The 19,567-nt window shown below is 40.2% G+C and overlaps 1 long non-coding RNA gene across 11 annotated transcripts in view; it reads right to left on the reverse strand.

The window, feature by feature from the left end:
* Positions 1 to 924: 924 nt before the first annotated feature.
* Positions 925 to 19,567, reverse strand: part of LOC134761532 (uncharacterized) — a 68,606-nt gene continuing 49,963 nt past the window's right edge. For 6 of the 11 annotated variants that reach the window (XR_010140242.1, XR_010140241.1, XR_010140238.1 and 3 more), the window contains 5 exons: positions 10,507 to 10,558; positions 7,152 to 7,235; positions 5,810 to 5,876; positions 3,511 to 3,774; positions 925 to 2,087 (listed from right to left, as the gene is read on the reverse strand). This is a non-coding gene — a long non-coding RNA (uncharacterized LOC134761532). The remainder of the gene's footprint in view (positions 2,088 to 3,510; positions 3,775 to 5,809; positions 5,877 to 7,151; positions 7,236 to 10,506; positions 10,559 to 19,567) is intronic. The other 5 variants (XR_010140240.1, XR_010140235.1, XR_010140237.1 and 2 more) reach the window with 2 other exon arrangements.

Genomic DNA, 19,567 nt, shown 5'->3' on the forward strand with positions numbered 1-19,567 from the left:
TGACAAAGGGCTAATATCCAGAATCTACAATGAACTCAAACAAATTTACAAGAAAAAATCAAACAACCCCATCAAAAAGTGGGCAAAGGACATGAACAGACACTTCTCAAAAGAAGACATTTATGCAACCAAAAAACATATGAAAAAATGCTCACCATCACTGGCCATTAGAGAAATGCAAATCAAAACCACAATGAGATACCATCTCACACCAGTTAGAATGGCAATCATTAAAAAGTCAGGAAACAACAGATGCTGGAGAGGATGTGGAGAAATAGGAACACTTTGACACTGTTGGTGGGACTGTGAACTAGTTCAACCATTGTGGAAGTCAGTGTGGCTATTCCTCAGGGATCTAGAACTAGAAATACCATTTGACCCAGCCATCCCATTACTGGGTATATACCCAAAGGACTATAAATCATGCTGCTATAAAGACACATGCACACGTATGTTTATTGTGGCACTATTCACAATAGCAAAGACTTGGAACCAACCCAAATGTCCAACAATGATACACTGGATTAAGAAAATGTGGCACATATACACCACGGAATACTATGAAGCCATCAAAAATGATGAGTTCATATCCTTTGTAGGGACATAGATGAAACTGGAAATCATCATTCTCAGTAAACTATCGCAAGGACAAAAAACCAAACACCGCATGTTCTCACTCATAGATGGGAATTGAACAATGAGAACACATGGACACAGGAAGGGGAACATCACACTCTGGGGACTGTTGTGGGTGGGGGGAGGGGGGAGGGATAACATTGGGAGACATACCTAATGCTAAATGAGGAATTAATGGGTGCAGCACACCAGCATGGCACATGTATACATATGTAACTAACCTGCACATTGTGCACATGTACCCTAAAACTTGAAGTATAATATTAAAAAAAAGAAAATTCTTTTATTTAAGAATGCTGAATATAGTCCCTCAATCTCTTCTGGCTTGTAGGGTTTCTGCTGAAAGGTCTGCTGTTAGTCTAACAGGATTCTTTTGGTAGGTGACCTGCCCCTTCTCTCTAGCTGCCTTTAACATTTTTTCTATCATTTCAACCTTGGAGAATCTGATGATTATGTGTCTTGGGGATGGTCTTCTCATGTAGTAGTTCACAGGAGTTTTCTGAATTTCCTGAATTTGAATGTTGGCCCCTCTAACAAGGTTGGGATATCCTAGCTAGATGATATCCTGAAATATGTTTTCCAAGTTGTTTGCTTTCTCCCCATCTCTTTCAGGGATGCCAATGAGTCACAGGTTTGGTCTCTTTACATAATCTCATATTACTCAAAGGTTTTATTCATTCTTTTTTATTCTTTTTTCTTGTTTTTGTCTCACTGAGTTATTTCAGAGAGCTGGTCTTCAAGCACTGAGATTCTTTTCTCAGCTTGGTCTAGTCTTCTGTTAATAATTGTGATTGCATTATGAAATTCTTGTCATGTGTTTTCCAGCTCTATCTGATCAATTTGGGTTTTTTTTTATAATGGCCATTTCACCTATAAGTTCCTGTATCATTTTATTATAATCCTTATATTTCTTGGATTGGGTTTTTACTTTTTCCTGAATCTCAACGATCTTTCTTCCTATTCATATTCTGAATTCTATTTCCATCATTTCAGCCTAGTTAAGAATGCTTGCTGGAGAACTAGTGCATTCATTTGGAGGAAAAAAGACACTCTGGCTTTTTGAGTTGCCAGAGTTCTTACACTGGTTCTTTCTCAACTGTGTGCACTGGTGTTCCTTTAACTGCAATGTATATTGAGTACAGCCAATAGACTTCTTTTCTGGATGTTTTCAGAAGCCCAAGTTTTTGTGCAGGGTCTTTATTTGTAGCTGAATTCTTGTCACTGGTTTCACAAGAGGGTATGTTAGCTAAGTGTTATTGGTGTTGAAGTTTTGGACTGTGATCCAGTAGGTGGTGCTTAAGTGTAATGGCTGGTAGGTAGGCTCTTGCTTAGCCACATGATTTCTCTGTATTTCCTCAGGATTGCAGCTGGGCTCCGTCTCAGTGCTGTGAATGGGTGGTCTCCTCTCCCACTTGAGTGCTGGCTGCATATCTCGACTTGGCACTCCTGGGCTGCAAATTAAATTTTGGGGTGAGTTCAAACTTTCTGTTCCCTCTCAAGCTTGGAGGCAGCAGGTGAAGGGACCTTAGCAGTGGCTGTGGCAGAGGGTCTTTCACTTGTCTTTTGACAAGAGGCTCACACCTCTTTCTGAGTTGGAGCCACTATCAATCAGTGTGATCAGCCCAGGATAGGGCCACTGCACTTTGGACCCAAGGGCAAGGGGAGGCCGTGCTAGTGATGAGCAGGGAGAGCAGGTGGGTCCTGGAGGGATACAGATTGACCTCTTCTCCTTAGGGCAACTTCAGCTTACCAAAGGTGTGGTTGAAGCACTCGGGGTCTCTGCTCCTTCCTTAGTCTGAGGGAAGCAAGAGAAGTACCACAGCAGCGGCAGTGGCAAAGGGCCTTTCAGTTACCTCTGGGAATTCTACCTCAGAGAAACAGAACCACTGCCAATGGGAGTGTTCAGCCAGGGGGTGGGTTGGCTGCACTGCTGGCCTGAGTTGGGGGCCCCACCTGGTGAAGAGGAGGGGGTGAAGGTCTCACAGGGAGGAGAGACTGGGCTCTTCTTCTGATGGTGACTGTGGTTTGCTGAAAGTGCAGGTGAAGCCCTCAGGCTCTTTGTTTCTTCCCCAGATGGAGGGCAGCAGAGGCAGAACCATTGCTGTGGCAGAGGGGCTGTTGGTTCCCTCTGGGAGCCCCTCCTCTGAGAAACTCAGAGCCACTCCCAGTGGGCAACCTCAGCTGTGGTTGGGGTGACTGATCTGCAGTCCTGACCCAGGGGCCCTACCTGGTGAAGAGTTGAGGGTGGGGGTTCACACAGAAGAGAGATAGGACTCTGTGTGGGGGCTGCAGGGTGCAGGAGGTGCCAGCGCAGGAACTAAGCCCTTTGTTCCTTCCTTAGCCTGAGGGTGGTTAGGGTGGTACCACTACAGGTGCAATGATGGAGGGGTTGTGGGTTGACTCTGGGATTTCCTCCTTAGAGAAACACAGAGCTGCCTCTGACTGGAGTGCCCAGGCAGGGCAGAGTAGTTATGTGGGAGTCCCAGGTCAGGAGGCCCTGCCCAGTGAGGAGAAGCGGGGACAGGGACCCAATGAAGAACAGTCCAGATGAGAGGTGAAGCCAGCTGGACTTCCTAGGTCAAGTGGGGACTTGAAGAACTTTTCTGTCTTACAAGAGGATTGTAAAATGCACCAATCAGCACTCTGTAGCTAGGATTGTAAAACACACCAATCAGTGCTGTGTAGCTAGCTAGTGGTTTGTAAAATGCACCAATCGGTGCTCTGTAAAAATGCACCAATCAGTGCTCTGTAGCTAGCTAGAGGTTTGTAAAATAGACCAATCAGCACTCTGTAAAATGGACCAATCAGCAGGACAAGGGCGGGGACAAATAAGGGAATACAAGCTGGCCACCCCAGCCAGCAGCGGCAACTCACTCTGATCCCCTTCCATGCTGTGGAAGTTTTGTTCTTTCACTCTTCACAATAAGTCTTGCTGCTGCTCACTCTTTGGGTCCATGCCATCTTTAAGAGCTATAACACTCACTGCAAAGGTCCACGGCTCCATTCTTGAAGTCAGCGAGACCACAAATGAACCCATGGGAAGGAAACAACTCCGGACACACAGACACTCTTCTGTGAAGCAGTTGTGCTGCGCTGAGAATCCACACCAGTTCCTAATCACCGTGCACCCTCCAGCACCTGAGGGCAAAAGCGGCAAGGGCTGTGAGACAGCAAAAATGGTGGCCATCTTCTCCTTCTGGGAGCTCTGTCCCAGGGAAGTGCAGAGCTGGTACCAGCCCTAGAGCCCTGGTAGGGGGTGGCTGGAGTCCCAGGTCAGGAGGCCCCAACCAGTGACGAGAAGCGGTATTGGGGACCCATGTGGAAAACAGTCTGGCCATTTTCCATGTGGTGGCTGCACTGTGCTAGAGTCCATGCTAGTCCCTAATCACCAGGCACTTTCCAGAGCCTGAAGGCAAGAGCAGCAAGGGCTGTGAGACAGCCAAGATGGCAGCCTGCCTTGCCCCCTTGGAGCTTCCTCCCAGGAAGTGCAGAAGATTGTATTTCAAATGACTACACAATAGTGATACTGCAAGGTGGGGGAACTGGTTCATTTCAACAGTGTTATTCTCCTTAGAAGAAAAGCCTGTAAATATATGTATCAGAAAAAAATTCTAATTTTTAGAGTAGATTTTTAATCTCTTTTATATCTCTTGTCTCCTTCAAAATATTTTAACCACTTAGTAGTTCCAAGTGGAAAGTTATTAGGAGTTACGTAGTTCTTGCAAAGGAAGTCACAGATCGAAAATAAGGAGAATCCCGCCAGGTGCAGTGGCTCACGCCTGTAATCCCAGCGCTTTGAGAGGCCTAGGCGGATGGATCACTTGATGTCAGGAGTTTGAGACCAGCCTGAACAAGATGGTGAAACCCTGTCTCTACTAAAAATACAAAAAATTAGCAGGGCATGGTGGTGGGTGCCTGTAATCCCAGCTACTGGGGAGGCTGAGGCCAGAGAATGGCTTGAACCCCAGAGGCAGAGGTTGCAGTGAGCCGAGATCACGTCACTGCACTTCAGCCTGGGCGACAAAGTGAGACTCTGTTTCAATAAAAAATAATAATAATAATAATAGTAAATACATAAATAATAATCTAAAGACAGGCCAGGCGCAGTGGCTCACACCTGTAATCCCAGCACTTTGGGAGGCCAGGGCAGACAGATCATGAGGTCAGGAGTTCGAGACCAGCCTGGCCAATATAGTGAAACCCTGTCTCTACTAAAAATACAAAAATTAGCTGGGCATGGTGGCATGTGCCTCTAGTTTCAGATACTCGGCAGGCTGAGGCAGAAGAATTACTTGAACCCAGGAGGCAGAAGTTGCAGTGAGCCGAGATCGCATCACTGCACTCCAGCCTGGGCAACAGAGTGAGACTGTCTCAAAAATAACAATAATAATAATAATAATAATAATAATAATAAGCCTGGCACGGTGGCTCATACCTGTAATCCCAACACTTTGGGAGGCTGAGGTGGGTGGATCACGAGGTCAGGAGTTCAAGACTAGCCTGGCCAAGATGGTGAAATACCATCTCTACTAAAAATACAAAAATTAGCCAGGCGTGGTGGCGCACACCTGTAGTCCCAGCTACTCGGGAGGCTGAGGCAGGAGAATCGCTTGAACCCAGGAGGCAGAGGTTGTGGTGAGCCAAGATCGCACCATTGCACTCTAGCCTGGGCAACAAGAGTGAAACTCCTTCTTAAAATAATAACAATAATAATAAATAAACTAAGGAGAATCCCCCAAACTAAGGAACGGGATCAGAAATGTTTCTTTCTTGAAATTTATGATAAACATAATAAAAATAATGAGATGAGCCATCAATAAAATAAGTTCACCCCAAATGATAATTAGTTCATGTATTGTCAAAAAATTCAAGTGTTTCCCAAATTTTTTCCTGGAGTTCACATTATTTCACTAAAATTTCACCAGAAAAACATTAGTATAGAATATTGAGAGCAGTACTGTTCAATACGACTTTCTGTGATGATAGAAGTGCACTGTAATCTGTGCTGTTCAATATGGTACCTACTAGCTACATATGGGTATTGAGCATTTGAATGTAGCTAGTGACTAAAGAGCTAAATTTCTTTAAAATGTTAATTAATTTACATTTAAATTATAGCATGTGGCTAGTAGCTACCATTTTGAACAATTGTATTTAATAGCTGAATACTCACGGAGTTGGAGTCAAACTGCTGAGGTTCAAACTCTGGTTTCACATTTCACTACTTTGTTATTCTTCTCCTGTTGTTGGGTTGATGTAAAGATTCAGTGTGTTAAATTATATGTTACATAAATCTTAGCAATTGTTATTATTATACACCAGTTACACAATTTACCAGCCACATGCTCAAGTTACCTAACCTCACAAAACCAATTTGACCCACTAATAATACTATTTTATGGGATTTTTATAAGAATTAAATGAACTAATGTGTAAAATTGCTTAGTATATGCCAATCACATGGAAGCACTCAATACATGTTAAATGCTATTATTAAATTATTATCAAAACAATGTTGAAACAAATAAATTTTTGTAACTTGCAGGAAATACTGGGAAAATATACTGAAGTTATAATGATTTATAAGGTGAGCAAATAATTTTGAGTCAAGTCAAATTTGTTCAACAGCAAAATTTTAAAAATTTCAAACCTTGAGTGATTCCATCAAGATTTATAGAGCACGTGGGATTCATCTTACCACAGTCTGCCAACTTTTCTTTTTCTCAGCTGAAGCCTTAACAAAAAAAAATCTATATGAATATGTATTTACTTTGTCTTTCTTATTACGGTTTTACTCTCTTCTTATTTTCGGTACCTGGTAGCACAAGAAAGTTAGTTAGAACAAATATATCACTGCCGAGCGCGGTGGCTCACGCCTGTAATCCCAGTACTTTGGGAGGCCGAGGTGGGCGGATCACGAGGTCAGGAGATCGAGATCAGCCTGGCTAACATGGTGAGACCCCGTCTCTACTAAAAAATACAAAAAATTAGCTGGGCGTGGAGGCAGGTGCCTGTAATCCCAGCTACTCAGGAGGCTGAGGCAGGAAAATCGCTTGAACTCAGGAGGCGGAGGTAGCAGTGAGCCGAGATGGTGCCACTGCACTCCAGCCTGGCGACAGAGCAAGACACCATCTCAAAAAAAAAAAAAAACAACAAATATATCACTGCAGGAAATCCTGTTTCCAATTATTTCAAGATATGCTGAGCCCATCAATGGTATACCCAAGCTCTAAAAACAGCATATTTATAGCCACAATTTTACACATTTCAAATGATTTCTTAATGTGAAATTCAAATAAACTAGTAACTCCTACATACATATTAACTCCTTTTCTATTTATATCTTAAATGTGGTTCCAAATGAAAAACATGTAGAATCTAAGAGTTTGGAGAATTTGTTAACATGTTACAAAAATGTTTCTGCAAATTTACAGAAATTTATGAAGTCTGGAAAGTCTGAATTAGACTGCTGTTGGTGGTGGCTTAAAATGATTTTATTTTATAAATGGACTTACTGTGCTCTTTTCATCATTTTTCTGGCATCTTAACAGCAGACAAGCAAAGTTCTTGTTTTTCCAGCAGCGTCTGCTTGGTAAAGTCTAAGTAGGTCAGAGGAAGAAGCAAAATGTTTTTATTTCAGTGAGAAATTAAAAACTCAGAACCTACTTTATACTTAAAGCTGCTTTCACTAGTGTAGTTGCCTAAAAGCAAGCAAGTAGCAGGTCCTCGCTCCCAGATGCCTGCTCGCAGATCATGAAAAGAAAACAAACCTTCAAGGCTTGAAGTGTAAATTTTCTGGAATATTTTGTACTAAATTGCCAATGTGGTATCAAAGACATGGTGAAGTGTAGTTACCCCACCATGGCTGCCCCATCAGCAGGCTCCCTTTAATGAGCAGTTAGTTCTAATTAAGAGCTTACCTCTGGCAGAGAATGTAATTTCACTTTGGGTCATTTTCAAGCACAGATTAGAGTAAGAGTAAGGCAGTCAAAGAAAGAAGGAGGGAAATGGTATGAGGGTTGGAATTATATTTAGAGACAGCAGGAAGATGATCACTATCTGGTTTTCTCAAATCTTCACAAATTGGATTACAGTGTCTGGAGCTGTCTCTCAGAAAGGCATAGATTACAGTGTGCAGAATTATCTGCAAGGGATAATTCTTCTGTTGATTTGAACTTTCAGCTAACGCCAGTGTCTGATGGTAAAGGTTTCAATAGTGACATTTAAACACTTAGTATGCTAACATGTATAACCCAGCTGGTAACTGACGTCTCCCTATTCCTTGAGTTCTAGCTAAAATTGCCCTGATCTGTGCAAGTCCAAAGCCCATCCTAGGACTCAGATGATTTCCACATCTACAAGTGTGTCTTTAATTCACTAGGCATCAATTTTAACAAAAAATCCAAGCCTTTTATCAACTTTCCATTCCCCCGCAAATAAAAGTCCACTCCCAGAGAACACTCATGATTAATAGAACCGACTGAAATTTCAGTGATGGGGTACCTATATAAGGAAAGGTCACCTCTCACCTCATTCCACAAACAACTTTAAAAAATGTATCATTACCTTCTTGTGCTTTCAAGTCAACTGCAGCTCCTGCCACCAGGCAAGGTGGGCCTGTAGGCTCGAGTTGACTAGGGGACACTGACAAAAGAGGCCCTGCCACAGGGTGAGAAGCAAATGACAAGTGGCCCCAGGTGTGACTTATGACTTCCCAATAGCACACTAACCAGTGCTCAAGAGTCTTAAATCTCTGAAGCCTGTGCCTTGCCTTCAACATGGAATCTGGGCCCAAACTGTTGGTGGCAGATTACAGTGCACTTCTATTGCCACAGAAAGTTTTATTGAACAGTACTGCTGTAAAGATTCTATACTAATGTTTTCCTGATGAAATTTAGTGCAATAATGTGAACTCCAGGAAGAAATTTGCAGCATATGATAGGAAATGTAGGTATGCCAGCCCTTAGGAATGATAAGAAAATTAAACAGTATGTGTTTAGGTAAGCCAAAAGACACACTCCCCACTTCCCTGATTTGTTCTACACTGTCCCAGATAATCATGGCATAACAAAGAAAAGTCAGTCCCATGTAAGACTAAATGGTGTTCTGGGATAGAGTTGTTACTGAGAAGTAAGTACCAGCACATAAAAATATTAAGGACTACCTCTTTATCAAAAACATAAATAAGAAAAATTGGCCAGGTGCAGTGGCTCACACCTGTAATCCCAGCACTTGGGGAGGCTGAGGCTGGAGAATTTCTTGAGCGCAGAAGTTTGAGACCATCCTGAGACCCCATTTCCTCAAAAAATTTTTAAAAATTAGCCAGGCATAGTGGCACACACCTGTAGTCCCAGCTATTCAGGGAGCTGAGGCAAGAGGATTGCTTGAGCCTAGAGAAGGTCAAGGCTGCAGTGAGTCGTGATGGCACCACTGCATTCCAGCCTGGGCAACAGAGCAAAAAAAAAAAAAATAATAATAGGAAGAGGGAGGGAAGGAGGAAGGGAAGGAAGGAAGGAAGGAAGGCCGGCCAAGAGGGAGGTCAACTGTCTCTCTCTCTCTCTCACACACACACTCACACACACACATGCGCACACACACACACACACACACACACACACACACACACACAGAGCGTTACAAGGGGGACAATGGTAAGAAATGAACCAGAAAATTACCTGACCACAATCTTTATTTCACCACCAAAAACAAAATGAAAAACAAAACAAAAGAAACCTTTCAGTTATCACCATGGCCTAAGGCCAATTTCTTGATAACTGGAATAAATTTTGTTAATTTAAGATTTAGCTTCCTGCTTAAACATGTTGTGTGAACTACAAGATACTGGCTTGTTTTAAATTCTAAATTACTTTTATTTCTCCCTGTGGAAGGGATTTGAAATGAGTCCCATTTAGAAAGCAAGCCATCAGGGCAGGAAAATGATGATGAACACACTAACATCAGTATATATACTTAAGAGAGCCTTGTAACCTTGACTTAAGTGCTAAACTAAATATGGTATCTCATCACATTTCTGTACTTGTGAGCCAACACCCCAGAAAAGCAAACTGAAATGAATGAGATTCTTTGATTAATTTTCTAGTAAAAGTTTAAATATCACACTTCAAAGTAATTTAAATTATAGCAGATGGAAATGGCAGCATCCTTAAATAGATTCCTGCACACTCTTCCAGGATTCAGAAGTCTTCTATTTAGGTATCACAGCCTATCTTAATGTGATTTACATGTTGATGTCTGCTACTTCTATCAAGCTGCCAGGTTAGAGGGCAGGGACTGCCCTGTCTCCCTACTCTCACTGTCAAACTCCTGATCAGATGCATTTATAATGACTAAAGATAGAGCCTTTTTTTTTCACTTGAGCTTCTTTGCTGCCTAGGCTTACCTTCCTTGTGTTCATTATTCAAACCAGAAAGGCCTTTCTGGACTTGTTAGGCTGCTGAGAGGTTGCTCAGTCCTCTCAGCCTCTAGTGTACGGAATTACTCTGAAACTGAGGACCATAAACTCTACTGAATCCTTCCCAATTTCCTTTGGCTCCTGGGGACTATTTTTATTTCAGTTCCCACCTCCTTCCCTGTTCTTAGCCATGTCTTGGGAGATTTGTGGGATTCTGCGGTGGACAGAATAATGATCCCCCAAAGATTTTCACGCTCTAATCTCCAGAACCTGTGAATGTTTTATTACATGGCAAAAGAGACTTGGACTCTGTCAAAAAAAAAAAAATACTGATTCTGTTACCAGGAATGAGGTACTGCTATAACAAATACCTAACCATGTGGAAATAGCTTCATAATCAAGTGGTGGGTGGTGATACTAAAAATGTTTAGGAGCATGGTAGAAAAAGCCTAGATTACCTTGAATAGGTTATTAGTAGAAATGTGGACTTGAAGGATGCTCTGGTGATCTCTGAGAAGAAAATGAGAAACCCAATATTGGAGACTGCAGGAAGGAGAATCCTTGTTATATAGAAGCAGAAAGCTTATATATATTGTGTTCTGCAGTTATACTGAAGGCAAACTTTGTAAGTGACAAATCTGGTCATTTAGCTGAGGAAATTTTCAAGCAACATGGTGAAGGTGTGACCCGTTTTTTCTTGCTGCTTATAGTAAAATGAAAGAGGAGAGAGAGAAATTGAGGGTGGACCTATTAAAAAGAAACCAATACTTGGTGATTTTATAAATTCTACACCTATTTAAATGGAAACAGACTAAAATTAAGAGATTCACTGTCAGGAAGTCATGTTATAAAAAAAGAGCCCAGGATGTGTCCGTAAAACCTTTTGGTAATACCTCAGAAAACTCAAAAGGTTGTAATATTTAGTTACACAAAAAACTACTTGAAGAGATCAAAAGTGTGACAGATCAATCTCCTTGGCCATCTCAACAGAAGCCATAAATAAAGATGGGATTATCTAGGAAAGATCTGTGTACAAGGTGAATCCCATGACATACATGGGAGACTCACAAAGTTCCTAAGAATATTAGGACAAGAGAAATTCTGCCAGCTAGGACTGAAAGAGATAGACAGTACAAAATTTTCAAAAACTGTCAGTCCATAAAAATTCCACCTGCAGAAAACAGACTGCTATGGTCTGAACATTTGTGTCCCTTCAAAATTTATGTTAAAATCCTAATCCCCAAGGCAATAGTGTTAGGAGGTGGGACCTTTGGGGAGGGGATTAGGTCATGAAGGCAGAGCCTTAGTGAACGGGATTAGTGCACATATAAACGAGACCTCAGAGCCTGCCTTGCCCTTCCACCATGTGAGGATACAGCAAAAAGATGTCATCCATAAGCAATAGCCCCTCACCAGACACTAAACCTGCCTGTGTATTGATCTTGGACTTCCCAGCCTCCAGAATTATAAGAAATAGATTTCTATTGTTTGTAAGTCACCCAGGATATGGTCTTTTTATTACAGCATCTGAATGGACTAAGACACAGGCTGATAAAACTACTCTGTTGCGAACATGTGTTGCCTTTCCTAAATAAAAAAGTGTGACTCAGAGGGAAGAATCAAGAACTACAGAGGATTTTTTTCCCCAGGCCTTGAAATCCAATGGAGTTTGCCTGGCTGGGTTTTTTAATTGCTTAGAACCAGTGATTCCTTTTATTCTCCCATCTCTCTCCCTTTTTGAATGTGAATATCTGTAAGTGTTATCCTATGCCTATCCCACTGTTGTATGTTTGGAGCAGATAACTTTTTATTTTTTTTTTAGTTTTACAGGTCCAAAGATTGAGAGGAACTGTGCTTCAGGGAAGATTATACCCAGATTCTACCTACATATAATTTAGATTATTTGGGTGATTAGATTTGGGATTTTAGAGTTCATGGAATATAGATGAGATTTTGAACTTAAATTGATGCTGTAATGGGATGAGAACTTTGGTGATCTTGGGATGAAATAAATGTATTTTGTATATGAAATAGACATGAATCTTTAAGGGCCATAAGGTGGACTGTGGTAAGCAGAATAATTACCACCACCACCACCCTCTCCAAAGACTTCCATATCCTAATTTCCAGAAAAACAGTTACTTTAGATTGTAACAGGGAAGGGACTTCACCAATGTGATTACAGTTATGGACATTAAAATAGGGATATAAGGCCGGGCGTGGTGGCTCACACTTGTAATACCAGCACTTTGGGAGGCCAAGGTGGGCGGATCACCTGAGGTCAGGAGTTTGAGACCAGCCTGGCCAACATGGTGAAACCCCATCTCTAGTAAAAATACAAAAAAACAACAACAACAACAACAAAAAACAACTGGGAGTGGTGGCAGCTGCCTGTAATCCCAGCTATTGGGAGGCTGAGGCAGGAGAATCTCTTGAACTGGGAAAGCCGAAGTTGCAGTGAGCTCAGATTGTACCATTGGAGTTTCACTCTTGTCACCTAGGTTGGAGTGCAATGGTGCAAATGGTGCAATGGTGGTACCAAGAGCAGAAAAGCCAGCTGAGCCTACCAGACTTCTGACCTATGTAATAGTGAAATACATTTAGTTATTTTAACTTGCTGAGTTTGTGACAATTTGTTACGGCAGCAATAAGCATCTAATACATATTCACATCCAGAGATTAAAATCATTTAAAGGAGTTGATCCTCACTGTCTTTCTAATAGTATAATAATAATAATCCCATACTTTCATGTAAATTATAATCAAAAGATCATTTTAAATGGCTTTGTCTTTCACAGAAGGAATTTCAAAAATTTATTTTGTGCTTATGCTGAAAGCTGGCATTCCCTCTATTATTTGCTGCTCCTTTTTAGAATAATCAGTTCACAGATTTAAGATTTAAAATGTACTTCTCCTAGATTGGCCAAATCACAAGACAGCAGTACTCTTATGAGTTTCTCCCTTGAGTCATAAGTGGTGAGTTTGTGTCCCAGAAGATCAAAATGGCATGCTGAAAAAGAGCTATTGGCTAAATCAAGAGGCCTGAATTCTAGTCCTAACTCTGACATGAAAGAGCAAGGATGCCTCTTTGGAGGAAATTAATTAACTTCTATGGATCTCATTTTCTTCCTTTTTAGAATAAAGGAGTTGGAGATTCAGGGTGGCTTCCATGATGAAGTATTGTTTGTTTGAAATCTGAAGTCTTGGTAGCATTAATGAGACAATTAGGTGGAGAAGCAGTCCAGAAGACTCAGCAAATCCTGTTTTATATGCCACTTGCTACAACATTAGTCTCCCGATGAATTTAGTGACCAAAAACAGAGCAAAAATAAAGGCCTAGAAGAATGTACACCACTTGGCAGTGTTAACCTCTGAGGAGGGCTATAGGGAAGCTTTATGGAGTAGTGCTCGAGGGCATAGACTTTGTTACCAAACCTTCTAAATTTAAGTTTTGGCTCTGCCACTTCCCAGCTGTGTGTTTTCTCTACATCTCTCAGTTTCCTCATCTATAAAATGTATGTGTGCATGCATAATTGCTTAAGACAGATCTTGGCATAATATGCGCTCTATAAATTAGCATATACTATGTAAATATTTGTCAATGTTATAGCTACGGGCAGAATTATGTCCCCCAAAACTTCATATGCTGAAGCCATTAATGTGATGTTATTTGGAGATATGGCCTTTGGGAGGTGATTAGGTTTAAATGAGGTCATGAGTGTGGGACCCTCATGGTGCAATTAGTGTCCTTATGAGAAGAGAGATCTTGCCATCTCTGTCCACCATGTGAGAACACAGTGAGAAGGCAGCTGGCCATCTACAAGGGAGAAAGAGAGCCCTCGACAGAACCTGACTATGCTGGCACCCTAATCTCAGACTTTTAGCCCCTAGAATTGTGAAAAAAAAATGTATTTCTATTATTTAAGCCATTCAGTCTATGGTATTTTGTTATGGCCAAGTATAATTACTAATAAAATAATTAAGGACAAAATTAGTTTTTGTTCTGTAGCTGCTGTTCTATTTAACTTTTTACAATGAGACTATATTAATGAATTCTTTTACAATTTAAAATAAGAAAACCAACTGAAAAAAAACACAAAAAGTCCATAATTCATTTGGAGTGATACCTTCCTTCAATTATCTCTTAAAATTCAGAGTGGGACCAATTGCAGGTTGAATGAGCCATCAATGAAAGATATCAATAGACAGTTTTGTCAGACTCACTCCCAGTTTGTAAGGTGTCTCATTGATTCACTTGTCTACTTTAAAGTGATGCAATTGTTGCCATTGCTTTTGGTGTTTTAGACATGAAGTCCTTGCCCATGCCTATGTCCTGAATGGTAATGCCTAGGTTTTCTTGTAGGGTTTTTATGTTTTTTGGTCTAACATTTAAGTCTTTAATCAATCTTGAATTAATTTTTGGATAAGGTGTAAGGAAGGGATCCAGTTTCAGCTTTCTACATATGGCTAGCCAGTTTTCCCAGCACCATTTATTGAATAGGGAATCCTTTCCCCATTGCTTGTTTTTCTCAGGTTTGTCAAAGATCAGATAGTTGTAGACATGCGGCATTATTTCTGAAGTCTCTGTTCTGTTCCATTGGTCTATATCTCTGTTTTGGTACCAGTACCATGCTGTTTTGGTTACTGTAGCCTTGTAGTATAGTTTGAAGTCAGGTAGCATGATGCCTCCAGCTTTGTCCTTTTTGCTTAGGATTGTCTTGGCAATGAGGGCTCTTTTTTGGTTCCATATGAACTTGAAAGTAGTTTTTTCCAATTCTGTGAAGAAAGTCATTGGTAGCTTGATGGGGATAGCATTGAATCTATAAATCACCTTGGGCAGTATGGCCATTTTCACGATATTGATTCTTCCTATCCATGAGCATGGAATGTTCTTCCATTTGTTTGTGTCCTCTTTTATTTCATAGAGTAGTGGTTTGTAGTTCTCCTTGAAGAGGTCCTTCACATCCCTTGTAAGTTGGATTCCTAGGTATTTTATTCTCTTTGAAGCAGTTGTGAATGGGAGTTCACTCATGATTTGGCTCTCTGTTTGTCTGTTATTGGTGTATAAGAACGCTTGTGATTTTTGCACATTGATTTTGTATCCTGAGACTTTGCTGAAGTTGCTTATCAGCTTAAGGAGATTTTGGGCTGAGACAATGGGGTTTTCTAGATATACAATCATGTCATCTGCAAACAGGGACAATTTGACTTCCTCTGTTCCTAATTGAATACCCTTTATTTCTTTCTATTGTCTGATTGCCCTGGCCAGAACTTCCAACACTATGTTGAATAGGAGTGGTGAGAGAGGGCATCCCTGTCTTGTGCCAGTTTTCAAAGGGAATGCTTCCGGTTTTTGCCCATTCAGTATGATATTGGCTGTGGGTTTGTCATAAATAGCTCTTATTATTTTGAGATAAGTCCCATCAATACCTAATTTATTGAGAGTTTTTAGCATGAAGGGTTGTTGAATTTTGTCAAAGGCCTTTTCTGCATCTATTGAGATAATTATGTGGTTTTTATCTTTGGTTCTGTTTATATGCTGGATTACATTTATTGATTTGTGTATGTTGAACTAGCCTTGCATCCCAGGGATGAAGCCCACTTGATCATGGTGGATAAGCTTTTTGATGTGCTGCTGGATTTGGTTTGCCAGTATTTTATTGAGGATTTTTGCATCGATGTTCATCAGGGATATTGGCCTAAAATTCTCTTTTTTGGTTGTGTCTCTGCCAGGCTTTGGTATCAGGATGATGTTGGCCTCATAAAATGAGTTAGGGAGGATTCCTTCTGTTTCTATTGATTGGAATAGTTTCAGAAAGAATGGAACCAGTGCCTCCTTGTACCTCTAGTAAAAGCAATGGCAACAAAAGCCAAAATTGATAAATGGGATCTAATTAAACTAAAGAGTTTCTGCACAGCAAAAGAACCTGCCATCAGAGTGAACAGGTAACCTACAGAATGGGAGACAATTTTTGCAACCTGCTCATCTGACAAAGGGCTAATATCCAGAATCTACAAGAACTCAAACAAATTTACAAGAAAAAAACAAACAACCCCATCAAAAAGTGGGTGAAGGATATGAACAGACACTTCTCAAAAGAAGACATTGATGCAGCCAAAAGACATATGAAAAAATGCTCATTATCACTGGCCATCAAAGAAATGCAAATCAACACCACAATGAGATACCATCTCACACCAGTTAGAATGGCAATCATTAAAAAGTCAGGAATCAACAGATGCTGGAGAGGATGTGGAGAAATAGGAACACTTTGACACTGTTGGTGGGACTGTAAACGGGTTCAACCATTGAGGAAGACAGTGTGGTGATTCCTCAGGGATCTAGAACTAGAAATACCATTTGACCCAGCCATCCCTTTACTGGGTATATACCCAAAGGACTATAAATCATGCTGCTAGAAAGACACATGCACGTGTATGTTTATTGAGGTACTATTCACAATAGCAAAGACTTGGAACCAACCCAAATGTCCAACAATGATAGACTGGATTAAGAAAATGTGGCACATATACACCATGGAATACTATGCAGCCATCAAAAATGATGAGTTCGTGTCCTTTGTAGAGACCTGGATGAAGCTGGAAACCATCATTCTCAGCAAACTATTGCAAGGACAAAAAAACCAAACACTGCATGTTCTCACTCATAGGTGGGAATTGAACAATGAGAACATTTGGACACAGGAAGGGGAACATCACACACCAGGGCCTGCTGTGGGGTGGGGGGACGGGGGAGGGAACGCACTAGGAGGTATACTTAATGTAAATGAGTTAATGGGTGCAGCACACCAGCATGGCACATGTATACATATGTAACAAACCTGCAGGTTGTGCACATGTACCTTAGAACTTAAAGTATAATAAAAAAAAAAGAAAAAAGAAAAAAGAGGTTGGACAGAGGCACTATTCACAGTACTTAGGGATTTGTATGGAAACAGTTTACAGATTTTGTGACAACCTTGTCTTTCAATTCGGATGAATGAAGCACTATTGTTTGGTCATGAGGAACTTTAATAAAAAAGTTGTCACCAAAAATAAAAAATAAAAAAATAAAGTGATGTAATTAACAAGTATTACACTTAAAAGATCCTTTAGCACAGTATCAGAAATTCAAGAGAGTATTAAAAATGCTGCTCTTTTGATGACATTTAGAGATATATAAAGTTCAGTAATTACTTTAAAGGATGACTTTATGAAAAGAAGAGTTCACAAAATTCAGACCTTGGAAATAATCTATGAAATTGCCAATACATTGACACTCCTTAGAGAAAATATTTAAAGCTGGGTTATAAGTTGCTAAATTAAATGTCTCTTTTTAAAAGGACAGCTGTATGTATGCCTGTTATCACGATATAACTTAAAATGTAATTAATGCTTTCTTGGAGCTTACAAGTTAGTGGTTAAAACAGATATTAATCAAATAAACAAATTAGTGTATAATTATAAACAATAATTTGGATTTTACTTTGTCTTTATCCTCTAAGCCACCTGTCTATAATACTTTTTATCGCTACTAATCTTACTTTTTTAGACTCTACATTAGCCTTTCCATCAACTCGGTTCATAAAAAGGTGCACACACAATGGAGAAATTACAATATAAGGCACAAAGCACTGGCTTGAAAATCAGTTGATTCCTAGCTTTCCCACTAACCAAGTGAACTTTCTGAGTTCTTTAAGCTCTGTAAGATTAGTTGGTGTCATATATATCCTTGTAGGGTTCTCTTACATTTAAAATCATATAAATAGTTTTCCAAGCCAGACATTATTTTAGATCCCCAAAATTAGCTATTTCATAATAAATAAAGTCTGTGTCTTCCAGAGGGGAAAAGAGATTTTAAATGATTTATGTATAAAGAATTTATACAAATGGCTAGACACGGTGGCTCATGCCTGCAATCCCAGCACTTTGGGAGGCTGAGGCAGGTGGATCACTTGTGGCCAGAAGTTTGAGACCAGCCTTGTCAACATGGTAACATCCTATGTCTACTACAAATACAAAAAAAATTAGCCAAGCATGATGGTACACACCTGTAATCCTGGCTACTTGGGATACTGAGGCATGAGAATCACTTGAACCTGGGAGGCAGAGGCTGCAGTGAGCCAAGATCACAGCACTGCAGTCCAGCCTGGGTGACAGAGTGAGACCCTATCTCAAAAAAAAAAAAAGCAAACAAAAGAATTTACACAAATAAGTAATAAATAAGAAAGATTCTAAGAATGTAATAGGCTTAACTTTAAGAAATACATAATGAAGAATGTTCAGTATAATTAATAATGTACAATTTTAGTTGTAACAGGAAGGATGGTTAAACTGGGATGTTGAAATCCTTTTCTCCAGCAATCTTTAAAAACCAAGTCGTTTCCCAAGAGTAGTGAGATGACTTAAGAAAGGAGAGAGTTGATATGAAGTATCAGGCACGTTTCTGCCCTCTGAACATTATCTGAGACACTGCCTTCATACCTAAAGTGCTTTTTTCCTTAAAGGAAGAGTTCTTTTTAATTATCCACAGCCATACATTATTAATCAAACTCTGTCTTTGAATCATAATTCATGCTCAAGCCCCTAGAAGTTAAAAGCGTGATGAAAATTTATAAAAATTTGAAAACTTCACTCAGGAGGCCATTGAGAGTACATTAAAAGGCATTTAGTTTGTTTAGATGTAATGTACTTTATTATTAGGGCTGATTCACACTCACTGTAATACTCCAGGGGGATTAACCACATTAATCTGATTATGAGAGTTTCACAGCACTCTTAGCAGAAAGACATTCACCAAACTTCAATTATTTTTAGAAGCTCTATCTTTGAATGTAATTTAAAATGTGATTAAGTTCCCTTTTGTGTTATCTAAACTGAATAAAGGCATTGTTTAAGCTTATTCACAGACAAAAGAATAACTTTATTAATTTTTGTTTCCTCATACAGCTTAAACCTAACAATGAAAAATATATGCTTTTATTTCTATCTAATGATATTTTTCACTATTCTGTAAACTAAATGCAGGTTTCATATTGGATTGTCTTGAACCCAATAAGGTACAAACATAAAATGGTTTTATTTTCTTCCCATTCACTGCTTTTGGACTTACTCTGTCAAATCTCCCTTTCCTGACCCCTTACAACATCTCGGGTAGATCCCATAGCTTTCTGGTGACTTCGAATATCAAAAAATCCAGTTAAGTCTAGACTGGTTTAATATTTTAGATCTTATGCAGTATTCAATTTATATTCATATCCTTGCTTTCCAAACCTCTAGTCAGCTGCATCCTGAAGGATGTGGAGGTACCCAGGCCATTGTGTGTTATTTCACTCTTTCAAAGAGGTAGTGAAGCAGGATATTTCCCTGGCCCCTTCATGGGACTCACGAAGGGGGTGCCTTGTTTCCTCAGCCTGCAGTTCTCAACTCCTCGCAGGAGGGAGCATGCAAGCGAATAAGGTGGGAACTGGTGTGCCCGGGCGCTGGAACTAGCCAGCCACTTCAGTGCTGGCAGTGGCA

This window comes from Pongo abelii, chromosome 5 (genome assembly GCF_028885655.2).
Source record: "Pongo abelii isolate AG06213 chromosome 5, NHGRI_mPonAbe1-v2.0_pri, whole genome shotgun sequence".
Lineage (NCBI taxonomy): Eukaryota > Metazoa > Chordata > Mammalia > Primates > Hominidae > Pongo > Pongo abelii.